Here is a 24943-nt window from a genome sequence, read left to right on the forward strand (position 1 = left end):
ATAGAAGCTTCGCTTGAATACACGTTTTCCCACTTTTACAATCTTAATGCTAACGCATTAATATTTCCGTCAGCCACAGCCACAGGTTCTCATGCATTTCAAGTGTAGTACACTGGAAATGCATAAGATTTTAGTCTAGTGGTCTTGAAAAGTGATAGGCAGAAAACAGGGCTTCTTTCAATCAGCATTTCATAAGCATTTACACATATTCAAGCATTCTTTTCCTGCTTGTATCCCTAATGCGACGTCTCGTGCAAGTGACAGTGACCATTGAACATAAATGGGAGCTGTGCTCTGGTTGAAGTAGGCCAATTGGCCGTCCCTAGTCCAGCAGCACTATGAGGCAATTAAATGGCTATGTTCAACTGCTTGGGCCTTTGTATCATCAGAAATAATCAAATTTTCGCTTTTCCTGTCGTAATATAGGTCGCGCCTGTCCTTGTTTGAGGTCATTTGCATATTTGTTAAAATTTATGGTGCCTATATTTAAGAAGCAGGATGCTCAAAACGTTGTTTTGCCTGCCTATTTTTCGAGCCTAACGCGTACTTTTATTGCGATAGCAATTATATGGACACTCCAGATGCATTTCTGCCGTCGACGTCGCCATCAGCATGAGGTTCCGTATAAAGTCTAAGAGCGATAAAATTGTCGCCGTGCGCCGTGTGTGTGCGAATGAAGGCGTGCGAGGGTGAGCCGGCGATGGCGGCTCAATCTCGCGCACGCAAGGGCAAAACGCGGAAGCCCAACGTCTTCCGTCGCGCACACGGCTCCGGAGGGAGGGGAGGGATGGGAGGGCGCGTTCTACTCCTGCGGCTACTGCGTAAGGTGCGGCCGCGCGCGCCCGACCGGGCCGGGCTATCTTGAAAACCATATGCAACAGGGACAGAGTCTTCCATGCGCTGTGTTTTCGCGGCTTAGTTCGCGTTGAGGCGAAAGGGAGCCTGAAGGTCAATAGGTGACCGGTAAAACGAGCAATAGCAGAGAATTGTGGGGCGCGCCGTCTGCTAGCAGCTTCCGGTTCGACGGCCAACGCGGCGGCATCGGCGGCATGTCCGGCGCACGTGTTTTACAGTGTAAGCTGTCATAGCCTCATACCAATAGCCGTTTCGGGTCGCGATGATGCCACCGCCGGCGGTCGCGTAACCGCTATCGCCGAAAACGCAACAAAAGTACCCGATTCCTGCCGGGATCGCACCCGCGCCCGCTGCGTGGGAGCCGGATACTCTACCTACTGAGCCACGCAAGCGCTTGCTATCGGACCGCGGAAAATACCCTAAGGCAAACGCAGGCTGAGACGACTCGAGTCTCGGCCAGTATGGTCGTGCTATCTAGGTAAGATGCCTGCAAACGCCGCGTCCGCAGACGATATGCGATTCAGACGAGGCGCGCAATCAACGCGCTGCCGATCCTCCGCCAGTATGGTGGCGCCATCTAGTTAAGGTGCCTGCAAACGCGGCGCACCCGACATGTAAATTGTAGTTGTAAGGCTTCATCAGGCTCAGCAGACTGCTGTGGAGAGAGCATTACAAGGCGCAGCTCGCCGTCGACGCCGGGTGGACTGTTCAGATCGTTCTCGTCAAAACGAGGCGAACAGACTGCCGCGAAGACCCTGTTGTGCGTGGTGCCCAAATTGGAGCTACTCTTGAGCCACTCCACCAGCTTACGCTGTGACTGTGCTGCGTGTGCCGCGCAGGCCTGTGAATTTTTCTAAGAGGTTGCAACTGTCAGTCGTGCGAAGATTTCCGTCCACTTTGTCGACCAGCAATGTCGTACCATTCATGCAGATTATTTATAGGTTTCAGTTCACTCTGGGCGCAACGATGACGAGCGAAGGAAGGCAAGATTACGCTGTTATTCAAAAGCGAACTCGGGTTTGTGTTTTTGCAGCCTTTTTTGTTTCTGCCAGGTTTAGCTCTACGAAATTTGCCGCTGCTTGGGCGCACCGTGACTCACAGCACTGCTAGCGGGTGAGTCATACAGATGAAAAAGCTTTCTTTATCCTATAATTTATCAAGCGTATAGAAGCATTACTTAGAAAATCGGGTGCTGAGGCCATGGGTATAGCAGCCTTGTACATACTGCTGTGTGATCGTCAGTGCAACCGATATCGTCAGTAACGGCGCAGCTAGCGTGAGTGTAGTGCTGAAAATGTTTGAAAAAAAAATGTGGTTGATCCCTCTTATATAGGAATCGGTATAGAACACGAAAGTGAAACGTGTCTTCACAGAAGTAGTGTAATGTTTATTGCACATTGATATATAATGTCTATTGGTGTTTTGTGGCTAAAGCGCCCTTAGGCGTTGATGCACCCACGCTGACGCCTGGTGGCACGTCTCCTCCATCACGACTACCAACGTCGATGACCATGAGCAACCGTCGTGCATATGGAAGCTGCACTACGCTGCACACGCTAGCACAACGCGAAAGACGAAGCACGTAACTGACACACTAATACAACGCGCAAGACAAAGCACGTAACTGAATCGTCACCGAGTCAAATCAGCGCGTACAGCGAGTCGTAATTGCAGCCTCCGCGATCAACTTCAGAAACATTTTCAGAGCTAATTGCGGAGGCCACGCTCCGCTGTGCTGAGTACGGTGAACGCCACCTAGGTGGCGTTGGTAGTGCTTCTTGATGCCAGCGTCCCTTCGAATGCTGGCATCGAGGCGTCGTAGTGCTGAGACCACCGAAGCGTTCACTGTCGGTGCGCGTTAGTGTCATAATGCAGTACTTCTCTTTTCTGCTCGTAGGCGGCGGCACCGCCCCGAGCAAGAGCGCGGGTACACGGAGGAGTGTTAGATATATAAGGCGCGTCTGTGTAGCTCTCTGCAAATGCGTTTGTGGCGCAATGGGTTAAACGCTCGGCGATCTATCGTCGCGGACCGAGAGGTCGTGGGTTCGATTTCCAAATTTTGCATGTTTGTGGAACTTTTTCTTCTGGTTTCTTTCTTTGTATTATGTTCGTGTACATTGTAAGCTGACGTATTTCCGTGACGGAAATACGTCAGTGAAGTCTTGGTGGACCCCGGCATAAAACACTTTCGTGTTAAAAAAATGTCACAGTTTCGCCCGAAGGGAAGGGCGAAGCAATGAATGCGATAGCAACACAGCAATGTCATACGAAGTAAGGTGAACGGCTTTGGTAGCAATATGAATTGTAGTAAACATGAGCTGATTAAGTAAGCAGGTGTGCTGCGGCGTAAGTAGACCGACATGAAGAAAGACTCGATGACCACGAGGAGGCGCGTGTGAAACGGTGGTGTTGATGAGAAGCGCTTCCCCTGGGCAGCGCGTGCGAAGGGACACACCTGTAGCGCTGCACTGCCGATCTGGGCAGCATTGTATGTGTAGCGTGCGTCGGAAAAGGTGGCCCGACTATTACTAACTGAATGAACAAGCGTGGTGTGAGCGCGCACAAACATGAATAGATCACACTGAATGACTGCAGACGACTGTCAAAACGCTGGCAGCAAGCCCATACGCTGCAGCGGGCGAAGGTACGTGCGGTCTATCGCTTCAACGGAAACTGAGCAGCCGAATGCACGGCGCATAAAGGTCAGAGCCGTGTGGAGATAAGAGACGGTGCGGGCGAGCGACGAGCGCGGTTGTTGGCAGAGTAGAAGTGCGCCCCCCCCCCCCCCCGCGCTCCCTCCGGCGCTGGCTTCCCGCTACCTTGCTTGCGCGTGGGTGATTGAGTGCGTTCGCTCTCCGTGATAGCGCGCGTCCCCGCACTCTTCCACTCGGCCATACGGCGCGCAGGCGTACATTTTATCTATAGGGAACCTCACGGTGACGGCGACGACGACGGCGACGGCAGAAATCAGGTTGAAGGGTCCATATAATTGCTATCGCAATAAAAAACTACACGCTGTCAACGGCATTTCTTGGTCGAAACTCGAGGTTCTTTGAAGTGGTACGTAGTTTTTGCTTTTTTGTCAGCAAGATAGGGAAATGGCCGTATCACCGACATATTACGGCTGCGCGTATCCTCCATCTGTGTTTAAGGAACTAAGGTGGGCTAGTTGGTTACGAGTATTATGTATCTCGCTGTGTCCTGTATAAATTTGCGCCGTACAGCCATGTTTCATAATACTTCTACATGTACATGCGAGTACTGAAATAGTTATTGTTGTTAATGTTAGAGAAAGAAATATCTTGGCCAATCATTCCGTGTCTGTCCTTACACAGCTCATCGCGACCTCATAAGTGGCAGTGTAGGTTCATTTTCTTTTTGTTTACTGATGGTTCATTTTTGGAAGTGGGAGCCATGCCTCTGATGCTAGTACACAGCTGACTGAGTAAAAAATGATGGAAGGCAGTAGTTACACGAGTTTACCTTTAACGCTTGAATTTGAGCAGCCAACGGCTGAACAGCCGACCATGGTTTTTCTAGGCGCCTGCAACTGGGTAATCTTCGAGTGGGACAAAGCCGGAATGCAAGCGCATCAATAGGCTCCAACCGCTTCAACGGCGAAGCGGTGGCGGCGGCTGCACCTCCTCGAACTGGAAACAGCGAGCAGACGGCGCATCCCAGAATCCGTCGCTCTTTTGCGGGTCACCTATTCGCTTGCTGCTGCCGCCGCGCTTCCTCACTCCAGCGTTCTGATGGCAAGTTTCCGTGGTCATCGAGTGGGTGTGTTTATGTTTGCTGGTGCGCACGTGAAACCATGCTTGTAATTTACTTAGTCCACCTATGTGCTAAATTTTATGGGGCCGATAAAGCTCCTATCCTTACTTCATATAGCTGCCTTCTAATCTGCGACTTTTTTTAGTGCCTAGCAATCTGGCCACTACTAATCACATTAACATCTGATTACTGGTTGGTATGGCACCTGTGTCCCCGAACACAGCAGCCCAATGCTGCGCCCACTCGGTCGCGATCACTGTCTAATCAATGAAGGAATAATTGACAGTGTTATGATGCACCGGCACGCTACATGTGCAATCTTGGAGGCAATACATCAAGGCCGTCTAGCCTTCCGTATGACCACATTGGGTGCCTGTCAGACTGCACACCTTAAAAACTGCCATATCTGCCTGACAGAACATATCGTGCAAGGAAACCCTGTATTGACTCACGCAGGCGAACACTATCACGATACAGAAGTCGCAGAGGGCCACCAGCTGTGATGTGGTGTACGACAATGACAAGAGACATCCCCTCAAGTTTCCCTATGCTGCGCTCTCCACGGCCACCAGCATCGAAGACCTGTACTTCTTGAACGCCAACATGGACCTAAGCTTACGACAAACGCCGGATCCATCGACAGGCAGGTCATCGACAAGTAGACCAGGTTGGCCAAAGGTGGCTCGACTCCATCCTGGACCAGGCGCACGCCTTAGCGTGACACCACAGCGCAGAGTGTTGAGCAGTAGTTGAGCAAGAACTTTGTCAGACTGTGGCCAACATTTCTACAAGTGGACTTAATTGTCATCATCAGGGCCCTGACGACGACATTCTCTTGTTCTCATACTTTTGATCACTTCAAGCCTCTATCTTACTGTAAACTACTGTCTTGTGTGCATTACCACAACGCGGAGCAGCCCCAACCACTTGAAGCTGTCAACGTTGATACGCTGAATGCTCTTGCATTAACGACTATAAGAATCCCCCCAAAATCGGTTCTAGTTGAATTCTAGTTGACTAAGAATGGGTACATGCGCGAAAGCGTGAACGGAAAACAAGCTGTGGGGAGGAAAAGAGAAAAGAGATGATCGATATTCTTAGTAGAGGGCTCGCGTCGACGTTTCACTCGCAACTTATCCCGTACTAATGCGTTGAGACCCCATCCTCCGCGGGCCTAGAACCATACAACTGCAGTGCAAGAATAACCCAGTATTCTGCGTCGCAAGAATGTTCGTGCACTGCCTTCTTTATTAAGCTTACCGCACAGTTAAAAATCAGCCATACGTTGCTTCCTAAATAATTTTACTTCTCATTGGGAAAAAACTTAAAAGCACATATTAATTGGGTCGGAAAGGTGTGATATTGGAGCAATTATTTGATGCTTTGCGGTGCCCGCGGCCTTCGGTGGCGCCTTTCACCTTTCGCGGTGATGTAGGGTGATTGCGAGATGAAGTGTAAGGCGTATAGGCTTTGGCTGCCTGCTACTTCGCAGCGAAGCTGTTTGTCCCAGTGAAATAATTTTTCTATTAGTTCGAGACAACTTCTCCTGTTTTCACTGGGTTCATTCCTTGTTAGCTTCACGCGTCTAGACCTAGTTTAACATAATTACTTTTCGCATTCGTAAAGAAAGAATTATTAGTCGCCAAACATAAATAACCTCCAAATGAATTAATAAAATTGCCTACGTAATATCTTTTTTCGAATGTAAGGGATTTATAGTAAGTTAGGTTATTTATTTTGCACAAAAATGTACAAAGTTCGAGCACGTACTATGGAGCAAGATGGGAAAAAAGCATCCAGAGCAGATCGACAGCCCTACCTTCCCATTCACCACAACATCAGACAACACAGTTGTGTGCATAAGTACGACGAAGGGACCAGGCAAATAAGAAATGGAAATTAGAAGATTTATCGCACTTGATCCGGGCTATGATGGGCCGTCAATAAAATCACCAATATTTTTATTCAAAGGTGTAACAAACTCGAGTCAATAAACGTCAACAATGTCCGATGATCCCTTCTTTTATTCAGAGTCACAACTCATATATATATATATATATATATATATATATAGAGAGAGAGAGAGAGAGAGAGAGAGAGAAAGAGGGTGGCTGGATAATTCAATGGGCCAAACGTATTTAGAGAGATGAGAAGTTGAACTTCGGGGTTTAAAAAGTTGTCGCAGTTTCACCTGAAAGGCGAAGCATCAATTGCGATAGCAAATTTGAAGAGAGCTATACGGCGTAATGATAGTAGCTTTATCAGCTGTATAAACTTGGACATGCAGCAGCACCGGCAACACGCAGAACTGTTGTCGACGCCGTCGGCGTTTACGCCGTCGGCGTTTTGCCCGCGTTCGCTCAAAATGCGTGCAGCGTTGGTGACTGTTGCCGGAGCCTCTGATATAAATAGGCACTTGGTGCCGCAACTAAACATCCCCTCCCTTCCCTCCCCCACGGTCTCTCGCGCGTCGGAAGAAGGTACGTTTACTCTACATATATGGTGATTGTAGAGGAGGAAAGAGACGCCTACTTCTGCAGCCCTTAAGGGATTTGGCGCTGAGCCGTGCTCCCTCAAGGGCTGCAGAAGATAGCGCCAACCTTTCCCTTTCCCTCAAGAACCACTTACCCCAGCCCTTAAGGGAGCACAGCGCAGAACGCGCGTTTGTTCTCCGCCGTGCGTTCACTCCCCGTGAAAGCGCGCGTCCCTCGCGCCCTTTCACTCGCACATACAGCGTTCGGCGCGCGGCGACGATTTCATCTCCATTGACGTCATACGGAACCTCACGGCGACGGCGACGGCGACGCCGACGGCAGAAATCTGCTTTTCAGTGTCCATATAATTGCTATCGCAATAAAAAAATTATATGTTACATTCCAAACCACGATTTGATTGTGAGGCGCGCCGTAGTGGGGACTCCGGAATAATTTTGCCCACTTGGGGTTCTTTCACGTGCACCTAAATATAAGTGCACAGGTGTTTTCGCATTTCACCCCGATCGAAATGCGGTCGCCATGGCCAGGATTCGATCCCGTGACATGGTGCTTAGCAGCCCAACACCATAGCCACTAAGTAACCACGGCAGGTACAAGTTCGCGGTTATCTTTCGTTTATTTACCTAACAGTTTCGATCGGTGGACTGACCTTTTTCAAGGGATACCTTTCAAGAGCTACCTTTTGAAGGGATCTCTTGAAAAACGTTGGTCCACCGACCGAAACTGTTGGGTAAATAAACTAAAGATAACCGCGGAGTTCTGCTTCTCATCGATATACGTATATAAATATGCAGAATAAATGAATATAGGCTGGCCATACAGGCATTGTTGTTGATTCTTTTCATGAACGGCATAGAAATATTGGCCTATACACACAAAGCTATTTATAGGCTGCAAGCATTGCGACAACGGTAATATAATTTTTCACCGTTGCCGATGGAACTTCGCACTTCGAACATGTCATCAAACGCGGCAATGTCATCATTAAACTGGGCGCATGTGGAAATGCGCTGCACGCTGAAGGAAATTAAGACACATTGTGCTCGTAGAGGGTACAATTTACCCGCTGCCCGATGGCCTTGGTTTTTCTCTTGGCAGTACTGAGCTCGTTTAGCAAATAAAAAGCGAAAAGAACAAGTTGGAGTACACTGATGTGAGCATCAGTGAAGGAAAAAGTATTCTCACCTCGTTCTCTGACTGAAAGAGCGATACGGTCGCAGCAGTCGTATTCCGATGGGGGCGAAATGTAAAAATCATCAAGAACAGATTTTCGGTTGCCCGTTGGCCTGACTATTAGACCATTCACGTATGTATAGAGAGGCGGCGTATGTATAGAGAGACGCGTATGTATAGAGAGACGCCAACTTGCATTCCTGTCCAATAAGAAAGCCAACATTTCGCCTGTGTTGTTTTTTTTTTTCTTCGTTTTCCAGCGAAGCTGTTAAGGGCTCAGTCTTTGATGGTCGCGTCCGGATGTAGAAAAAAAACTCTCATTGGTCGTATGCTGTATGTGCGAGTGAAAGCAGCGTGAGGGACGCGCGCCTTCACGGGGAGCGAACGCACGGCAGAGAGAAAACGCTACGTCACGCGAAAGGCCGTGGGGGGACGGGAGGGAAGGTGGGATGGAGGGGAGGTGACCGTTAGCTGTGAGCCTGCGGCACCAAATGCGTGACTTGCGACCGGGCGCAAAGGGAGCTCGTGATTCAATCTCCCACGCGAAAGGAGGACAGCGGGAAGGCAGCGCGGGAGGGAGGGGTAGCGGCTTTCGCTCTGCGAGCAACTTGTACTTTGCGCGGCGCCGGGCGGTCGCGCGCACCGTATCTTGAAAGCGATCTGCAACACGGCTCCTACCTTTGCATGCGCTGTGCTTTCGCCGCTCAGTTTCCGTTGAAGCGATAGACCGCGTGAACCTTCGCTCGCTGCTGCTGGCAATTACTGCTGCTGGCTGGATTTAAAACAAAAAATCAGTAGCCAGGATGGAACAAATTTGAAAATCAGGCACACATCTGCACAAAAAAACGTAAGTATTATACAGGGTGCAAAAAGATTTAAAAATATGCAAATGTCACGTAGCTGGCCAGAACCAAGGTAATGTTGTCTGCCGTCGCTTGGAGATACTCAGATTATATTTTTGCATTTCGCCTAATTACATAATTATTTTCATAATTCATAAATCAAATTTTCTAATGCTATAATTGGATAAAAAGTGGGAACGAGAGAATTGTACAGCTACATAGAAAACTCCCGATAAAGCTTTCTATTGCTCAATACGGGAAAAATAAAAGTGTTTTCCGAGCTTGAAACAAACCCGTGAATAGACGCAAAATTGCCGCGCGACTGGCCGCTCGAGGCACTTTGCGTGTATTCGTTGGCTTCTTTCACGCTAGGAAAAACACTTCTACGTAGCACGTATTGAACAATAGAAAGCTGTATCAGGAGTCTTTCATGTTGCTCTGTAATTTTCTCATTGACACTTTTAATCTAATTATAATATTTGAGAAGTGGAATATTTATTTAAGACTAATTATGTATTTAGGCGGAATGTAAAAAATAATCAGGCTATCTCCAAGGGACGGCCACAACATTACTATGATTTTGTGCAGCTACGTCACATTTGCGTATTTTTTAAATCGTTGTGCACCCTGTATAATACAGCTGTTTTCTGTGCAGATGTGTGTCTGATTTTCAAATTTGTTCCATCACGGCTACTGAATTTTTTTTTACAATCCACGTGCGGTGTATATTACACGCTAGCATGTTTTTATTCAACATTTTTTTGCCATTGTGGGAGTGTATGAGAGTGTAATCTTCTGGGATAGTTATGCCCTATTAAAATTATCGAGCTGCTTCATGCACAATTTTTTCATGTTGTGTCTTTGCAAAAAAAAAAAAGGTCTGTGGGATTATTGTGTGGTAGGTGTAAGTGTATTTGTGGACAGGCTGTCGCATGCATTGCCAACATGCTTACATTGGCACATTCTCATATGCAATTTAATAAAAAGGCAGTCGCCTCTTTTTTTTTTAGAGATTGCAAGAGCAGCTCGGTCCTCAGTGGACGAAAGCCAAATGAATAATATACACGGTCCATGTTAAGTGGAATTGGAATAAAAAGGCATTTGCTCAGGTTTTCATCAGTTAACCGTATTAGTGATGCTGTAATCCAAGATAAGACGCCTGCCTTGGTCCCGCCTAGTAAATTCCCATTTCAAAGAGTTTTTACGTACCTGATGTGCATTCTCATTTTAGTTCTAGCCATGAACAGCCACTTTGCTCTGGTGCGTTGCACATCGCAAGCTTGCGCCTTTTCATTTCTTAATTTATACCGCAGCCACACTGAATTCGCGCAACGATGCTTGAACGGCTTTCAGAGTGTGAACGGAAGCAACGATAAGCTTGAAAAACAACAGTTTCCGGTTAAGTGACTATTTTCATCAGATCGAGGTGTTGCACGCAGGCGAATGCTTTTTTAAATGCTTGGATTAACGGCTACACCGGACGAAACAAATTGTGCAGGCGAGCGGAACTTGAGTGGGCTTTGAGTGGTGCCCGATCGATCCGTGTTCACGTCATTCGCGCCCTGCGTAAGATACCTTCGCGTTAGCAAAGCCTTCTTAGCAAAGCCTGGTACACTTATCATTGTAATCTGAAATAACGAATTTCTTGCGCGCTTTGAGTTTTACTCACTCCACTATGAACGAAAATTTAGGGGACGTGGAGCAACGTCAAGCCGCCGGCGCCGCTAACCAGAGACCGCGCTGACCGCGGCGCAATCTATCTGCTCGCAGCAGAGCTACTCGGTGCGCCCGCGCACTGCCGAACATAATCTGGACGCTCGCGCGCGTGCAGTTTCAATACCTAAATGTTCTTACACCATGGTCCGCACACAATCAGCCAATATGAAAAATTGATGCTCTAAAACGCTGCCTAGACGGCGCCCTAGATTTTCCAGTGTATAACAAATTTTTGCAATGGTGACTGGTACGTGAGGAGCACATTTAAAGAGCACAAGATGGTCACATTTAGATGGGAGCTACCAACTGCCCCGAGTCCCAAAGATTGCGTTATCTGGAGACTTGATACCGCATCAAGCCACTGTCGATGCCATAGAGAACACGGAAACGGCAGGTTGTTTCCCGAATACGAACAACACACTCAGTACAACATTTCGCACGCTGAAGCGTGATGGTTTGACCCATGGCTAGCCCCCTTACTTATGAGGTTGTAAAAAAGAAATGTCGTACTACACTACATCTTCGATAACAAAACCTCAAATAATTAGGGCCACTTTGTGCTCACCGAGATATCTGACAGCAGAATTCCTCAACGATAGCTATAACAGCTTATTTCATGCACTTTTCGTGCCGCCTGTCGCAGCTATAGCATCATGTTCACGTGCAAACAAAACGGTACCTAAATTAAAAAAAAAGAACTTGATGTGTCCTCATGACCCATGTAGCCCCATGATCTTAGCTATTCAGAGCGACTCCGTAAGCCATGGAAAAAGTAGGCACCCTCAAGGGTAAATATATATATATATATATATATATATATATATATATATATATATTCTCACTGTGTTTAACAGACGAGAAATTTAGCCAATGGGCAACGGAACGGGAGTTTTCACCAGGCATCACGCTTATGCCCCTCTCGTACAGCGCCCTCCGAGTAATATGATAAAGATACGATACTTGAAGATAAGTATAATTTAGTTCATATAGCAAACGCCTTGCGGGTTTGCATGTATGCCTCTACGTGGGCACCAGAGCGACGCAGCCGGGCTCGTCGACTCGCTCCTCGAAATGGTCCCTGAAGTAGTCCACCAGCTTGCGCAGCGTCTGTAGGCGGCTGAACGCGCTGAACTTATTGTCCTGGCGGCAAGAGTTGCTGTAGTCCTCGTAGTCTAGGTCGAATGCAGCCAAACCGAACCGTAGTTTCGTGTAGTTTGCCTTCACCCTGCAGAGCTGTAACGACGCGTAAAACGTTCGTAAACTGATGGCGCAAGCCACTGGTGACCGGTGATAAGAGGTTATTAGGGGCTTTGTTTTTCGCTGGTTGAAGTTTTTTAGGAAATGGACCGTCGCAACAAATTATCATTCAAAGTTTTTTTTTTTACAAACGCAATAATACTGCAATTTTTAATGCAACAAGATGTCCTACAGCAGGGAGTAATTGTGAACTAATAAAAATGCTGGACAGAGAGGTTTAGGCTTACGAATTAACGAAAAAAAATCAGAATCGATAGCAACACTGACATCCTGCACACAAAACCACTGTTGCATAAGGATAGTGAAAATTTGCGCCGTGTTCTTCGGAAGGGACGCCACTAAGAAGGAAAAAAAACTAATACAATATAAATTATACATTTATATTAAACCAGAACTGCACGTGGACTGGGCAAGATATCAAACACGGACACAGGGCAGCATCTCTGAATGTACGTGTGGTCAGGCTATGGTTTCCGCATGGAGTATACAGGATGTCCCAACTATCACGTACCAAGATTTTAAAATATTCAAATGCCGCGTAGCTGGACAGAACCAAGGTATGATGTTTGCCGTCGCTTTGAGATACTCAAATTATTTGTGCGAACGCGGGCAAAATGCCGACGGCGTCGACAACAGTTCTGCGTGTTGCCGGTGCTGCTGCATGTCCAAGTTTATACAGCTGATAAAGCTACTATCATTACTCCGTATAGCTCTCTACAAATTTGCTATCGCAATTGATGCTTCGCCTTTCGAGTGAAACTGCGAAAATTTCTTTTTATGTGGCACGTGTTGAGCAACAGAAAAATCTATCGGGAGTTTTTCATGTTGATTTAAATGCTGTCATTGACATTTTCATCTAATTACAATATTTCAGGACTTAATTTTTAAATAGGCGGAATACAAGAAATAATTTGAGTATCTCCACTCAACGGCAAACAACATTACCTTGGTTCTGTCCAGCTACGTGGCATCTGCAAATTTTTAAGTCTTGGTGCATGATAGTTGGTGCACCCTGCATAAGGACTAACCCGAGCCATCGTGAAGGTGGTAAGTAAGGACCTTGGTCTAGAATTACCCCGGAGAGAAATCGAATGTGCTGCATATCTCTTAACTTAGTAAGGATTTGTGATCGTTATTTCCATTCCCACTAAGCGTCTTCACGGTATCATTATGATCATAACATTTTTTTAAATTTCCGCCGCTAATATGGCTGTGAATTTTTAAAATAGCCAACACTACGCCGCTGGTACGAAAATCAATCAATAACTTATCGAGGGATAAAATTTGGATGAACAAGGGTAACGTGCCGTGCACATGCTGGCCCAGGTATTTATAAGGGGGTCTATCTTTGTCAAAGGTAGTCAGCGCCTCTGACACGACCTTTGACAAAGGTAAGTCCAGCTATCGAAAGGTTGGCAAGTCTACCTCAGGCACCTCACTCCAGTTCATCAAACTTCTATCCCATAATGTGTTACACCTTTCGGCCCCATTTTTACCAAAACTTCCTGAGAGCATGACGTAAATCACGATAAACAAGCACAATCGACAAAATGCATCGCTTCAAAGTAGCATGCGCTATGAGACGTTCAAAATGCTACTTGACTGATTTAGATTTTTGTTCGACGTTGCTTGAGGACTATGAAAAATTCTACAAGATTTCCACTTTTACAACTTTTCTTGGCTTTGCAGTTGCTGAAATCAGAAATTTATATTTTCTTACCTTTCTGCAGAGGGACTGTTCGTTGTCGTACACGAACATCATATTCATTTTGGTGTTCCTGGTAAGCATAGCGTCGTGCTTGCTATCATACGCCGGTTTCTGCCAGAGCTGTTGGTTGTTGCAGACCTGGACGATGATAAAGGCGCCGCGGAAGTTTAGGCGAGAAACGAGTCATTCTCAGACGTGTTATACCACATATTCAGTGTTTCAAACTCGGCTTGCTTTGCCACGAAAGCAGTGTTTTCGGAGCGAAGTGCTATATGCGAATTCAGCGCCGCAACCGGATAAGCATGGATTTGACAGTTAAGTTAATAGAGAGGAAACAAATGGCCACAAAAACTAACTAGGCCATAACTTGGCAGCGCAAACTTTCCAAATATGCCATAGAAAAAAAGATATATTGAGACGATTTTCACGTTTCGATGGCTGCCTGCAGGTGGATCACGCGGGACCTTGATGGCACCCACTCATATATCAAAGTGGCGCTTCTATACCTCCTACCTCTTGTGACATTGTGACGCCACTGCGTAAACTCATCCGACCTCGAGCGTTCTGTTACATACTTCCAAACTGGGTGACGTCTATCTATAATGCTATGAATAAATGCGTGGCCAATGGGGAGCATCGAGGCTATTTCTTCCAGCACCGCAGCCATAAGCTCTAAACAGTAGTAGGCGTCCATCACAACCAAGCTCCCCTTTCGTTATTTGAAATGTCTAGCACGTGCGTCCTGTGCGCGTTTCTTGCAATAATTCCCTGTGACAGCTAGCGCTTTGAGATTGTATGTTAGACTGCACTGTCTCCGGTACTGGCCCGCGATTTTCATCACACTCCTGCAAAGTGTGTAATTTCCACCTATAATGCTATCGCATTGAAAACGAAAACAGTTTGCATGCTCTTGGTCACAACAGCATCAGTTCGCTGTTGTGCTTCATCACCAAAGCGAAGTTAGTGTGTGCCAAGAACCAAGAAATCAATGCTAATGATTGTTTGCGTCTTTACAGATATCAGTTCTAATGGCGTTATCGAGAGGGCCATGCGTTTCAAAACGATACCTATATATGGCCGAGGTAGCGATTCGCGCCTAACTCAAACTTCTACTTAGTGCCCTGAAAAATGGAATATTCTCCTTCGAATCGCATGAAGCCTATTAAATAACTTTGCGTCGCAATTGAATGTCTTGGCTATGTTACGACCGCGAAAAAAAAACGAAAAAAAAAACGCGTCTAGTGTGAGTTACAAAACCGAATTTCGTCAATGGTGCCCTTAATCGAAACCGATATTGAGAAGCGTTAGTCATGATCAGTGTGATTTCTCTGTTCGCCTTGGGCGCTTGCTTCAATTGTTAGAATTGAAATCGTGCGAAAGAGATTGCGAAAGCCTCCGCGTGCTATCAAAAGGCAGGACAAAAGGCATCTGGGAATAAGATGCCTGGAATTGGTTTAGCGTGCTCATTTCTTGCTTTCGCGGTAGCATGTGCCTGTGGGCGGGACGCGGTTTCTCAAGTTTGCTTTCTAGGGACGTGTTTTGGGACGATCACTTTCGGCGATACTGTCGCCTCGCCCATTCCATGCACACTGATTGGCTGGTTGCGCAAGATCACATGAGTTGATTGGATGGTTGAGCACTACGTCATGCGAAGGCGACGGTATCGCGGAAAGTGATCGTCCGGGAATAGGCCCCATGAACGTTGCTTCTTTGTCACGGTCCCCTTGTTCTTACTACGTGTGCAAGTTGAGGACGCCACTGTCTGCAGACGCTTCGGCTGGCAGCCTGGAGCTCAAACATAAGCGATCCTGCAAAAGCGCAGTTAACCATCCCAGCTAGGCGTCAATAGCAAAGTGGGAACGAACAATAAAAAACAAAAAAATACATTAGGTAAGTAAATGCCAAAGGAAAATATCCGAAACAAACACACGTGTTAAAGGGTTACAGTGTCTCCAGAGACCCGGAGGGCGTTTGGCTGCAAAAAAAGTTGTCGCAGTTTCACCTGAAAGGCGAAGCATCAATTGCGATAGCAAACTTGTAGAGAGCTATACGGAGTAATGATATTAGCTTTATAAGCTGTATAAACTTGGACATGCAGCAGCATAGGCAACACGCAGAACTGTTGTCGACGCCATCGGCGTTTTGCCCGCGTTCGCTCAAAATGCGTGCGGCGTTGGTGACTGTTGCCGGAGCCTCTGATATAAATAGGCACTGCGTGCCGCAGCTAAACGTCGCCTCCCTTCCCTCCCCCTCCCCCACGGCCTCTCGCTCGTCGGAAGAAGGCGCGTTTGCTCTACATACATGGTGATTGTGAAGGAGAACAGAGACGCCTACTTCTGCAGCCCTTAAGCGAGCACGGCGCAGAACGCGCGTTTGTTCTCCGCCGTGCGTTCACTCCCCGTGAAAGACGCGCCCCTCGCGCCCTTTCACTCGCACATCCAGCGTTCGCGCCCTTTCACTCGCACATCCAGCGTTCGCGCCCTTTCACTCGCACATCCAGCGTTCGGCGCGCGGCGACAGGCGCTGAGCCGTGCTCCCTCAAGGGCTGCAGAAGATAGCGCCAACCTTTCCCTTTCCCTCAAGAACCACTTATCATCATCATCATCATCGGCGACGATTTCTTCCCCAAATGACGTCATACGGAACCTCACGGCGACGGCGACGGCGACGCCGACGGCAGAAATCTGCTTTTGAGTGTCCATATAATTGCTATCGCAATAAAACGAGGAAGCGAAGTGCATGGAGACAACGTCAAGGCTCCACTCAATCGGCTCTGTGGTGGCACCTGGCTTGCAGTCTGCCTTCTGCTGCCGGCATAAGCATTGTGGCGCAAGCACACTAAGCGCGCCTGCGTTAATTCCGGCTGATGTGATCTGCGCCTGCGCTGTTCTAAACGGACGGAATATTAACTCATTAGCGCCCAGCGTACTTTAAAAAGTACAGTACCATTTTCATTTGTAAATATTTATAGAAGAAATATACTGTGTTGTTTAGTACGCCATTTTGCTAAGAAGGGTGATGCCAAGGCGACCAAATTCTAGTTTTTTGTCGGCTGCATAGTGTATTTGATCTATTCATCGCTAAACTTGGAGAAGTGCTCAAAATAGCAAGTAATGCTGTACATGCACCTTCCTTATTTTAGCTCAAAATGCGTGCGGCGTTGGTGACTGTTGCTGGACCCTCTGATATAAATAGGCACTTGGTGCCGCAGCTAAACGTCGCCTCCCCCACGGCCTCTCGCGCGTCTGAAGAAGGCGCGTTTGCTCTACATATATGGTGATTGTGAAGGAGAAAAGAGACGCCTACTTCTGCAGCCCTTAAGCGAGCACGGAGCAGAACGCGCGTTTGTTCTCCGCCGTGCGTTCACTCCCCGTGAAAGACGCGCCCCTCGCGCCCTTTCACTCGCACATACAGCGTCCGGCGCGAGGCGTGCTCCCTCAAGGGCTGCAGAAGATAGCGCCAACCTTTCCCTTTCCCTCAAGAACCACTTATCATCATCGGCGACAATTTCATCTCCAAATAACGTCATACGGAACCTCACGGCGACGGCGACGGCGACGGCGACGCCGACGGCAGAAATCTGCTTTTGAGTGTCCATATAATAGAGAGTTTTAGAATAGGGGCCCCAAAAGTTTGGGGCCCCAAATAGCTTTGCGGGTGTTAGCGTTGGGGCACGCAAGAGCGATGAGTTTTAGAATAGGGCTTTGCGTTTGCGAATACCGCCTTGCGCTTGCAGTGCCACTACGGTGTCAAAGAAAAGCTATTATAAATATTAAAATAAACTATACCATTTTATGATAGGAAGAGTAATTTTGACTTTCGTGGTTTTGCGTTTAATTGCAATTAAGGTGTTATTCTATTAGCAGCAAGCGATTTATTGCGCCTAATTTTGAGTAACCAACTTGACGTGCCTTCACCAGCCAAGCTAATCCACGTTAGGCCTACGAGCCATGAAATCGACAATCGAATTCAGAATCAGCGGCGTCTAATGAATCAATCTTCATTACACACGTTAGTTGAGAGAAAGCGATAACCACAGTCACTTCTCCTAGCTTACTAACTTCACGCATTACCACGAATCAAGCCGAGTTTGGTACTCGGAGAGCCGCCGCTTCGATGGGTGCCGCCATGTTTGTTGACGCAAAACTTTTGGGGCTGCTTTTGGGGCTCCCTCTAAATCGGCGAAATAGCGTGCCCAACGCAAAACCCAAACGCATTTAGCGTCTCGCGCATGCGCAGTGGTGTCGACGCTATTTCTTTGGGGCCCCAAAACGTTTGGGGCCCCTATTCTAAAACTCGCTAATTGCTATCGCAATAAAACGTTGTGAGGCGAGAATGTGGTATAGACTTCCGACGCTGCTCGACGAGTGTCCCGTGCTCTCTTATGGGCTGCAGAATTAGGCGTCTCTTCCTTATGTATAATAAACACCTCCTCCTCGGTTCTGATGTCGTCGAAAGCCTCCGATCCGCCCCCAGAGGCTCCGGCAACAGTCACCAACGCCGCACGCGTTTTGTGCGAACGCGGGCAAAATGCCGACGGCGTCGACAACAGTTCTGCGTGTTTCCGGTGCTGCTGCATGTTCAAGTTTACACAGCTGATAAAGCTGCTATCAGTACTCCGTATAGCTCTCTACAAATTTGCTATCGCAACTGATGCTTCGCCTTTCGGGTGAAACTGCGACAACTTTTTTAAAGACGATAGTCTTTCTTGGGGAACTTAAACGCTGAAAATGTGGTCTGTCTGTCTGTCACCCGATTCAGCCACCCGGCCAAAATTGGACCACTTGCTTACCGCCCACACTACTTAAACTGGTACGGCTGTTCATACTTGTGAACGTAATCGATCACAAAGTAAATATTACGCATATCTGAGGCGCAACATCACTAGGTAAGTATTAGGAGGTGTGTTCCTTTAATAGAAAATACATAGATACGTAACTCTAAAGACCATAGTTTCTTAAGCTGCGCTGAAAATGCCATGCTATGCGCGTTTTATTTGCAGCCCGTCGCTGCAGCCTCACGTGCAATCTCGCGCGAGCAAACGCCGCTGGCGCGCAGCGAAGCATAGACCGCTGCATAGACGGAACGCGCGGAGTAATACATTTTAAATGGCCGTACTTCTTGCGCAGCTTTTACAGCGTTGCACCTGGCTGATGTATGAAACGGAGTATAGGATGGCTAATTTAGCAGTACAGAGTTTTGAGGCACATAACCGTAATCCGTAGCGTTCATTTAATTAGGAATACATATTGTACTGGTTTTTGCGTTAGTAAATGAAAAATCAATGCGTTAGAAATGGCGTCGAATGCGTTAGAAATGGTGTAGGAAACGCTACGCGTTAAAAGAAGCCGACTGAAGCCGCGGCTCTGCAGCCGGCTTTAAGTCAACGGTAATAAAAGGTCCCAACAGATGGCGCGAGAGCAGGGCGAACGCGGTAAATTTGAATTGAATTCAGCAAAATCTCCATTGCATCCATCATGGGAGGAGTGAGAGGGGAGGGGAAGATCGTGAGGGGAGGGAGGGTGGACAAGAGAGGGTGTTACTTATCAGGGTTGGCAGAAGACTATCGTCTTTCGATGTCATTTGCAGCGAAGCAAGCAGATATGCGGCCAACTTTTTTTACTTGTATTTCGACAAAATATTTTTGGTGACTACAACAACTTCAGAGACCGTTGCAGGTAAAAATATATTAAGGATTAGATCAACATGGCTATTATTGCTCCTAGTTCCTTTCTTGCTGCCGAGAACGATGGTGACACCCTTATCTTTCCAGTCAATAAAATAGCGAGCAGCGTTACAGTAAATTTAGATATCAATGAACATTATTTAAAAAGACAGATCATTTATGCAGGATTTCATTACAATATGTAAACTAGGCGAGAATGAACAGAAAACACCAAAGACGATCTATATTCCTCTGCCAATTAAGATGAGTTCTGCAATGGAAATCATGCCACCCACATTGCGCAACCAGACGGAGAACCAATCTTTTGAAAGGTCAAAACACTCTAACAAAAATGTTGCCGGGCAAATCATACAACAGGACTATAATGCAAGAACCGACTGTTATTCGAGGAGACGCCACCAGTCTGTTGAATGTTTCAACTACCACTGAACCAAATACTGAATGCATTAGACTGGAATGCCTGCATTCATCGTAAAATATCACGTCTAGATCTGCATCAATAATATATTTTTATCACGTGCTCCTTTGAAAGCAACACTAAATTCCTTCCCCGTTACTTGATGAAATCATTCTACACACATAAATAGTCAAAACACCTCCCAGCAAAATATATTTCCTACTACAATGGTCATTTTGCTACCAGAAGGTTATGTGGCTTTGCGCAAATTTTCATTAGACTCTTCGCTGCAAGCCTTTTTGTTTTTAGAAGCTCCAAAATATCCCATGCAAATTTGGTGACCTACATCATGTTTTGATCCCACAAAGGCCCAGCGTACTTTAAAAGTCGACCATCGCAGCGTTTCAAAGAATAAAGCGCCATTCATAAAACTTTTACAATGTATTGACAGTTTGAAAGTATCATCTCACACACACAAAAAAAACTACTAAATGTAACGGATCGATCTTTCTTGGGCGTCAATGGGCTAAACATCAAGCTAAAGTTATCATCTTCAATTTTCTTGGGTGTTGAATATCGCGGAAAGTTTACCGTCGGTCTGATCTCGCGCACCACCCAGGTGCGACGCCTGAAACGCCACTGGCGGTGCTCCTAATCATGTCATAGATGTAAATCACCTTGAAACTTCCAGGGCACTGTTCATTCTGTCAATCACTAGTTGCCTTGCATGCTGTGATGCGCCAACATGTCGCAACCACGTATTGTCATAACACCATCCGAGAAGTTCGAGCAGAACGTCAAGCCTTGGTGTCGGTGTTAAAGCTTCGCCCTTCGGGTGGAGCTGCCAATATTTTATTGCTAATTATTTGACTTTTAGGTAATCGATCTTTGTTTTTTTTTATTTCAGGAGACGAGAAGTAGCGCTATCTCCATAGCTTAAGCTAGGAGATAGCTTACATGTGACGCTATGAACGAAGCCTCTGACCGTTCTACTACCCAAACATGGCCGTGACGATGACGTCAGCGTATCATTTTATCCCGCGTATAATGCTTCGCTTTTTAACAGTGCCCATTTTTCATAAGAGATTCACTGCTAAAATTAGTAAAGGAAACTTTGGCTCTGTGATTATTCAGCTACCGTGGGAATGATGGCTAGTACATGGATTAGACTGGTCTTCGTGCTTTTAACTTCAAACTTTTTTGTGGCTGTATTGACTTCGCTTATCTGCCTAGATTGGCCTAAATTTCAAAGCAATCTACACTTCTCTAAATGTAGAAAGCAATACGACTCTGCAAATATGAGTAATAGCTATCAATTCCTTCGCTTTCAACTGTCAAGGAATGCGTCCGTGGTCAAATAGAAACACGCCAACTGCCTCAACGCTGCTGGTTTGCCCGCGGAAACTCTTAAGGATGTTCTATTCCATTTGTCCGCGCATGCGCCTGTGATGTAATGGCTGCAATATTGGGCTTGTGTGCTAGAGGTCCTCTGGTCGAATCCAGCTTTCGGACAATTTTATTTGGGCTGATATATATTCATTTATAAGCAGCATTTTGTTGGAAACGATCAAGTTGCAAAGACACGAATCCATTTAAAGCCAGAAGGACGAAGTGTAGGCAAATCCGTGTGCTAACTGTCATTCCATTCTCATTAAGCTCCGTTACTTGCAGCTCCCGCAAACACTAGCGCCAGAGGCTTATCTAGTAAGTATTCTAGCAAAATATACCATTATTACCGCATTATATGGTTACCAATGTCGTGCTCGGCGCGAGCCTGCGCCTATCGTACTGTCAAGTTCCCTGTGTACGCAGGTTTTCTGCGCGTGCTAGCAGTACTAGCAACCCAAGATAATGGCTTCGACGTCAATGCAAACATTTGAGTGCGAAATAGCTGACACTCGAATTACCGCTCACCTCCGTGTACGTGTCAAAGGCAGGAGCCACCGGGTTCTGGTAGCAGGGCGAGAATATCTCGAGCGGGAACTTGGGCAGGGGCGCGGCCAAACGCCCCTTCATGCCCACCGATATGGACCAACGAGCGGAGGCTCCTTGAGACTGGAGCTGTTGCAGAGCCAGCGCTGCGGTGTTCTGCGATCCGCGCAAGTATACGTTAATGCGGGAGCTACATGCACTGGCCGTGGGACAAGCACAACGCTAAAACATTTGTTTCACGATGGGTACACGTATTCTGGTGTGTCCCTTGCCTTTGGATACGCATCTTTCTCAAAGTTCAGTTACTCGTAGTTAACATCGACTGGGTCTGCTGTGACGTGTAACTAACTGCATGCGCTCCTCCATAATCGAGCGTGCGCACGGACTTTGTCTCCTACTAGATACCGGGCTAAAGGAAGCGTTCGGTTTTGCGTGCGTTGTCAATTAAGTTGTTCATTTTCTGGAAACGCCACGTGGAGGTCATCAGAACGTTGTAGTAACAAACATGAAACAGCCGCAGGACCTTCTCAATGCATCTGGTTCACCGTCGCACTCCTGACATTCTGTCACCGTTGATTTTAGGAGGAGAATTCAAGGTGTGGACTGAATGGTATCGTCTGCCTAATAATTATCCTGATAACTATGCTGAGAAGTAAAAAGCCTGGTCCCTAATTACCAAGTCATGTGCGTATCCAAGCAGCTTGTTGGGCCGAAAGAGAGAAGTCGGAGGAACGACTGCGCAGTTAATGGCCTCGTTGTCTCCGTACGTGTAGTGGCCTTGTGAAACGAACAGGTCAGGCTTGTACACTGTCCTGCGTTGCAATAGTAATAATGCACAAACACAGCGGCTCCAAATACTTACCAGAATGTGCTATTGTATTTATTCGCACATAGATTCATTTGTTTCATCCGTTTACTTGTTTCGTTCCGTCGGAAGCATCAAATACGATACTTCGTAACCGGCCCAACGTCGAGAATGTTTTTTACGGCCACAAGTGACTAGGAATAAGTTAATAATATAGTAGATTCACAGCATGACCCATATTCAACATTGAAGCATCTATTCGCTGATCTAACGCAGATTATGGATCAGGTCATTCTGTCGATTGCAATATTTGATGACATCGAGTCACGGGGCGCACCTGTTTACCCAACATTATCTTGTACTTACTCAGTCGTATCAAAATGTAGCTTTAAGGATAGGCTACACCAACACATTGAGCAGGCTTCTAATTGATTGATACATAATCAGTAGCTGATTCGTTGAATGATGCATTAAACTTTGCACTGTGGCGCATGACTAAACTAAGAATGGCGGTAACAAAAATGAGAGAAAAAAATATTTTACCTTATGCATCGGTCATGCTTTGCATATTATTGTTTGCCGTAATGCCTCTTCTGGCCATTGAATAGCGCCGTTATTTGAATGACATCATGTTGGTGCTGTTGCGCTGTTTTTGTTATTGATGGTGGCTAAAGCGGTAAGCACTGTCCAGCTGTGAAGTACGAGAATGGCGCTCGGCATTGCAGCACCTCCACAGAATGTAGGGATATATGTTTACGCAATGGTTCATCAAGAAACCATGGCTGTATCGGTCATACACGAGCTATGATCTCGAAACCCGCGACAGCCAAGAAAGGCACCGGCTTCATTATATGTCACTGAAGAATAGGTATCGAGCAATTCAAATATATATAATAGGGAGGATTTGCTGATACGTCCGGCCAACGGAAAAGAACCGTTACGCACTAAAAAGGCGCTGTGAAAAGTGTCCATGGCCTCTAACACGTGTATACCGCGAATAAATTGCCTGCAAAGTTTCTGCAAGCACCTAGGCGTGCGTAAGCTGGGAAATTTCAGACAATTAGGCACATAGCATACATGAAAGAGCGAACTCCCGCTCCATCAGTTCCTGATGCATAAGAGCTCAAGTGAACAATTGTTAAAAGGCATCTCGCTCAATGAGCGGCACATCCCTCCGTGACTGAAACATGGTATACATCATGTCGGCCAGTAGTCGATCTGAGTTATAAATAAAGAACCGCATCTGCGATGGCTAATCGTGAGTGGCAGTCAAGCAAAAAATCAAGCTTTTGTGAATCGGGGTCCCGATTCCCAATGACAGGATAAGTTCACCCCGGATATTTTACCGATGGCCTCTCCTGGCGCCTTCCAAATGATCTGTGATGTAAATCGTCGTAAAGTCCTACGTTTAAAATGAAATGCAGCAGCAGTGACTCTTTCGGAATTCACATAAATAGACATACCACTCTAACCGTATTGCATTATCAGCGTATTATAGGAAAGAATCTCTCATTCATAATGATCAGTTGCCTGCAGTCATGTAGCAGTGTATATTTTATTACCATTGATTTCCAGCCTGTTCACTTTGGATGGTACTTTCCTAAGAAAAAAAAAGCTAATAAAGCTTGCATTTCTTAGTATTCTCGAATAGACCACTCTCATGGAAGCTTTGTATTCAATTCGCGCTAGCACTGCAAGAAAAAGAATAAAAATAAGGGTAAGGCATGCACTTCTTTACGTACAGCACACCGGCAGAGAGTTTATCGTTCCCAGATTAATTTCACCAGTTTGACACTTCATCTATCTCCAACGAGTAGCTGATTGAGCAAGAGACTCATGGTGACTCATAACGTGGCAACACAATCGCATGTTCAAACGCAACTATCAGGTACCAGTGAACAGTGCGTCAAATTGCACTGTATAATTAGATGGAAATTTGTCGCTTAATCAGGTGATCAATAAATATGAGAACAAGACAATAATAAAATGTGCAATTCATGAAGTATGCCTATTCCGTGAGACTACGACAGGAAAAAGCAAGTCTCACATCCGCCTAATTAGGTGCGACCAGCATATCGCATCTTTGCAAAATGTACAACACCATCTTGCTTTGACAGGGGCCAAGTTTGTACCGTGCTGGCGCCCAGGTTTTTGCGCCAACGCTAACTTGCGATCAAATGAAGTGAGAGCCTCGGGACCGTGTCGCCTATGTTAGCTCACCAAGCAAAGCCCCTATTTCCCAGGAACTGCATGAGCACACGATGACGGTTCGAAAAAACAAGCACTAATTAATCGTGAAAGCT

This window comes from Dermacentor silvarum, chromosome 3, assembly GCF_013339745.2.
Source record: "Dermacentor silvarum isolate Dsil-2018 chromosome 3, BIME_Dsil_1.4, whole genome shotgun sequence".
Taxonomy (NCBI): Eukaryota; Metazoa; Arthropoda; class Arachnida; order Ixodida; family Ixodidae; genus Dermacentor; species Dermacentor silvarum.